The sequence below is a fragment of the Henckelia pumila genome, chromosome 2 (genome assembly GCF_033568475.1).
Source record: "Henckelia pumila isolate YLH828 chromosome 2, ASM3356847v2, whole genome shotgun sequence".
Taxonomy (NCBI): domain Eukaryota; kingdom Viridiplantae; phylum Streptophyta; class Magnoliopsida; order Lamiales; family Gesneriaceae; genus Henckelia; species Henckelia pumila.
In genome coordinates this window covers 79,016,585-79,022,464 of record NC_133121.1, presented here as the reverse complement: position 1 = coordinate 79,022,464, position 5,880 = coordinate 79,016,585, and the positions used below count along the sequence as shown (strand labels likewise).

The window sequence follows — 5,880 nt, the reverse complement described above, 5'->3', positions numbered from 1 at the left end:
CACTCAATCTCACACCTAACACACACCAACATATACACGACTTGCCCTAGTTCTCTCCCAAGCAACCATCGGCGTCTTCTTCTTCTTCAAGTCGCCGCCAGCAGCTTCCATCTCCGGTGAGGCAGCTCCTTAGCGAGCTGGTCGAGATTTCCTTCCTCCATTGAGCTCGATTTCAGCTCCATTCCAACTCATTTCCAACCCATCGGCTCCTCCATTCCCTTCAAGCTTTCCGCCGCCAGCAGCTCCTCTTTCAGGCGAAGCTCCTCCTTGGCAAGCTGGTGGTGCTTCTCTGTTCTTTGTGAGCTCGGTTTCCAGTCCCATCCCAGCTCGCATCGGCCATAGCTCATTCGAGCTCCTGTTCATTCGATTTTTCCTAGCTAGGCAAGGATATAGATTTCTTGCTTCACCTTGTGGATTAGCTCATCTTGTGTGTTGCATTTCATGCCATTTTCGTAATATATGTAGCTGCCCTGTTCTTCGAAAATTTTCAGAAAGTTCTTGCTGTTATGGCTTATAGATTTATGTTTTCAATTGTATTGGTGTTGTCATGAATGTCTTGTTGCATTCGAAATTTTCAGAAAATAAGCCTAGCATGTTGGTTCGAATTTTCAAAAAAATTCATGGCTTGTGTTCGAATGATTTCCAGATTACGCACCTAGCATGTTGGTTCGAATTTTCAGATTTTTACTTGGCATGTGGTTCGAATGTTGCCCAGAATTTCTACATAGCACATGTTAGAATGTTTTTCAAATTTTTTCTACATGACATGTGTTCGAATATTTGGTGTTTTACTGTGTTGATTTGGATGGTGAATTAGGGACTACCATGGGTGAAATGTAGTTCACATGGTAGTGTCTAAGATGGCTTGAGGTTGGCATGAAGATTGAGTTTGAGGGGCATTCGAAGTTGAAGGGAAATGGGCTCGGTTATGATGGTGGCTGGGGGGCTGCTGTCGGGATGTTCTAGGCTTGAGAAGGGGCTGGTTTAGAGTTGGAAATGAGTCTAATGCATTGGTCTTGGTCCTAGTCTAGTAGCTTGGATCATGGGAGGTTTCATAGCTAAGTTTTTGGTTAAATACAAGAAGGGGTCTTGTGCAGATTTTTCTTAGTGTTGGGGCTGTCCGGAAATGTATAACTAAGGCAGGGTTAAAAGTGGAATTTTGTTATGGGCTTGGGTCTGGAACTTGTCTTAGATGTCGGGATTATGTCGGATCAAACGGGAATCAATTCGGTTAATTCTTGGTCGAGTTCTAGATTTTTAATTGATTAGGTGCAGAATTCTTGAAGCCAAAGGGGCTGCTGCCTAGAATTTGATTTTTCATAAAATGATCGCTTAGGAAATAAAATCCGAGGATGATTTCCTAGCTTAGTTCTAAGTGTCATGGACTCGTGATTTCAAGCGGAATCCTTTTTGATTAAGAATCGAGCAAGTTACAAATTTTACGGGCGAACCGCTCCAATTTGCCTTAAGCGCTACATTATGGTTTAGTTTTTCCATCCTTTGGTTTGTTTTCTAAATTACCATCCCGATCATCCATGTGTGAGTCATATGCATGATTATTGATTAACATTTACATGTACGTCATATTTACATATGCATGCTAAGCCCAATATTCAAGAAGGAAAGAAAATATTTTGAACGAAGTGAGATGATTGTGACTACATCTATTCATGTGTAATGTGTGGGGCTGGAGACGTTTAGCTTCCCTTACCAACTATTCATGTGTAATGCGTGGGGCTGGGAGAAATCTTGGCTTTTTTACCACCCATAGGGCAAGACGAGTTGATTGATATCCTGACTTCCTTGCGGCATAGTGCACTGCAGCCATGATCATGATCGAAATCACAGAGTCACAATCAAGGATCTAAGTTCATAGTTCAGTTCACAGTTTTTATGACTACGTTTCAGTACAGTTTATGCAGTTACATTGATTATAAATGACGTAGCCATGCATATGTTATATTCATGTTCTCCCATTTTAGAAGTATATTTTATTCAAATTAAGGGCACAAAATATTTTATTATCAAGCTATTTTTAATCTGCGTGTGCTTGTATTTACGTAGTACTCGTTATTTCCCCACCCCCCCCCCCCACCCCACCTCATATTCTTGCTGAGTCTGTTAGGCTCACTCCCCCCCAACCCCACCTCATATTCTTGCTGAGTCTGTTAGGCTCACTACACTTATTTGTTTTCAGGCAGGTTTACGTTATCATTGAGATTGAGGGACAAGACTATCGAGTGGACTGTGATGCGGGCACGACACATCCCTCCGACCTATGCTAGTGTTCCGCATAGTCATTCTAATTTATATGTTATGAAACATTTATTTTGCTTATTTGTCAAATGTTTATGTAATGTTTTGTTAGAATTGATTTGGGCTTGTAAACATTAGATTTTTTAAACTTTTGGATATTTTTTATGTCGAATCTCTCTCTTGGGTTCTCGTTCTTTTCTCGGTTTAGTTTACTTGTATCGTCGGTTATTTATTTCTTCCATTTTATTTTGTTTGCTGTCTGAGACAGGTGGGTTTTTACTTAAACAAATAGGTCATGCCGAAAATTTTTGAAAACCCGTATTTTATTTAATTATTATTTAGTAGTGGTTAGGGTCGTTTCAAAAAGACTTCTTTTGCTTCTCGCTCCAATGGAATTGAACATTTTTCTTGACAACCGCAGTCATGGGTGCTGCCAATGTACTAAAATCCTTCACGAACCTCCTATAAAAACTCGCAAGCCAATGAAAACTCGAACTTGACCAATTGACGTAGGCGTCGGCCAATCTCGAATGACGCTTACCTTTTCTTCATCAACTCTCACACCTTGTGCGCTCACAACAAAACCAAGAAATACGAGTTTGTTTGTACAAAACACATTTTTTCAGGTTAGCATTTAAATGTTCAGCACACAATGTGATTAATACAACTCTCAAATGCCCCACATGATCATTCATTAGACGCATAAAAGTATTAGGTGCATTAGTTAAACCAAAAGGCATAACCATCCATTCATACAAACCATATTTTTTTTTTAACGCAGTTTTTCACTCATCTCCCTCTCTCATCCTAATTTTATGATAACTACTCTTAAGATCAATCTTGCTAAACACACTAGCACCATGCAACTGATCTAACATATCATCTAGTCTAGGAATATGATGTTTATACTTGATGGTAATGTTATTTATAGCCCTAAAATCAACATTCATACGCCAAGATCCATCTTTCTTAGGTACTAACAACACAGGTACAACACATGGTGACATCGACTCACGCACAAAATCTTTATCTACAAGTTCACTTACCTGCCGTTGTAGCTCTTTGGTTTCCTCCGGATTGCTCCAATAATCTGGATGATTCGGCAATGCACTTTCGGGTACCAAGTCGATTTGGTGATCAATACCCCTCAAAGGTAGTAATCCTTGAGGTAGTTCCTTCGGATATAAATCCTCGAACTCCTGCAAAATAGAAATAACAAAGCTCGGAAGATATTCGGCTATATCACTTGTGTTAAGGAGTACCTCTTTATAAATCATCAACATAAGTGGAACATGGGAATTCAAAACATCTCTCAACTCACTCTTTTGGGCCATGCATATTTTTTTCTCGGCATCTTTTCACTCAATTTTCTTTTCATCTCTTTTTATCATTCTTTTTTTTAAGGTCATCTCACTTTTTTGTTCACTCTTTTTTTCGGCTTCATCTCTCTTTTTATTTTTCATTTGATCCTCCAACACTTGCTTTGGATTCTTAGGCAACAATACAATAGACTCTTTTTTTATTACAAAAGAATATTTATTTTTAAAGCCATCATGCACCACTCTTTTATGAAACTGTCACGGTCTTCCCAATAAAATATGACACGCTTGCATACGGACTACATCACACAAAACATCATCAACATACTTGCCAATAGAAAATGGCACCACAACTCGCTTGTTAACTCTCACCTCTGCACAGTCATTAAACCATTGCAACCTATATGGTTGAGGATGCTTTAAAATAGGAAACCCCAATTTTTTCACAAGCTCGCAACTCGCCACGTTCGTACAACTACCCCCATCAATAATAAGACTGCACACCTTCCCATTCACAAAACAACGAGTATGAAAAAGATTTTTTCTCTGGCTCTCTTCCTTCTCCTTAGGTTGTGCATTTAACACTCTCCTAGTCACCAATAATTCACCAACAACAGCCCCAAACCCATCCTCATCATCAGAATCTACCGACGCAGACATATTATTATAATTTTCCTCTCCCTCATCACTTTCAGACTCCACATCACCACAAACATTAATAATCATCAATTTCTTATTTGGGCATTGGCTAGAAATATGGTCAATACCTTGACACTTAAAACATTTAATATCTCTATACCGAACATTAGAAGTTTCAGATGTACCTTTTACTACTTGTTTTGGCACCTTCAATTTGGTGTCAGATTTTGGTTTGGACACCGGCTTGTTATCCTCCCGTTTTGCAACGTTCGGACGCCAAGAAGTCGACGACCCCCCACCAGTAGGTACTCGACCAGCTCCTCTCCTCTTGAGCTATTGCTCCACCTTCATGGTCGTCTGCACCATCTCATCCAAATCAAAACAGTGACGAAGCTCCACTTGGTCTTGGATTTTCCAATTCAAGCCACACAAAAATCAAGCCATTGTAGCTTCATTATCTTCCTCAACATTGGTCCGGGTCATCGTGGTCTCCAAGTCCTTGTAGTAATCCTCCACACTCCTAGACACCTGCTTCAAAGTCTGAAAACGCCTAAACATATCACGATAATAATGGTTAGGCACAAACCGCTTCTTCATGACGCGCTTCATCTCATCCCACGTCTCAATAGGCTGCTCCCCACACCTCCTTCTAGTGGTCACTATAATTGATCTCACCAAATTAATGCATAGTCAACAAACTCAACCACTGCCAACCTCACTTTCTTAAAATCAGAATAGTGATGACAATCAAACACAAACTCCACACGCTTCTCCTATTTCAGATATGCCTCCGGATCAGACTTCCCATGAAACGTTGGAATTTTCATCTTAATGCTACTAATATTCTTATCTTCTCTATTCCCCTCGGTGTATTTCCCACACACTGCTCATCGCCTATTCCTACCCCCATGTACTCATCTCTCCCTATCCCAATTTTCATCAAAACTCTCTTCACCATCCTCAAAATCATCCACCTTCCTACTTTTACTCCTACTATCACTACCACTACTCTCCTCCAACTTACTCATCCGTTCATAAAGAGGTTCTAACTCCGACCTCATCATCTTAGTCAAATTCCCCATCAACACATCCATTTGAACATTGGAAATTTCTTGGTTCACACTCTCAATAGCATCTTTATTAGCATTCATTATATCTACAAGAAAATGTTAGTAATAAAATTTTCTCAAACAAATTCTCACAGTTCACTCCAAATAAATCACTCAAACACTCCTTTTTTCACTCAAATTTGTGGTAAGGCTTTGCTTTGTAGAGTAAAGGATCAAACCTTCAAGTTTAAAATCTCTTAGACGCTTGAAAATTGACTCACAAAGATTGCACAAACAATTATGGAATTTTATGGACACTGACTTTGACTCGCACTCAAAGGATGAACAAATACAAAGGAATTGGCCATAAATTACTTTTTTTTCACTTTTTTTTTGACAAATTTCGTCCCTCTCAAAATTTTTTTGACCGATTTTTTTTTTGAAAATAACTTGTAGCACAAGAAAAGAAGCTTGGGCAACAAGACTGACATAACAAACGAAGGAAAACAAGAACGGGCGAAGAAGGACGAAGAACGAACAGAGAAGATTAGAAGTTATTGAAACGATACTTACTTTGTCTCAAAAACTTTCGCTTTCATACCAAATGATATGAATTA

At 39.3% G+C, this 5,880-nt stretch overlaps 1 long non-coding RNA gene across 1 annotated transcript; it reads left to right on the top strand.

Annotated features, from left to right (window-relative positions):
- LOC140885041 (uncharacterized) lies at positions 1-2,445 on the top strand. Its single transcript, XR_012150789.1, has 2 exons — positions 1-381; positions 2,198-2,445. It is a non-coding gene; the product is annotated as an uncharacterized lncRNA (long non-coding RNA).
- The last annotated feature ends 3,435 nt before the right edge of the window (positions 2,446-5,880 follow it).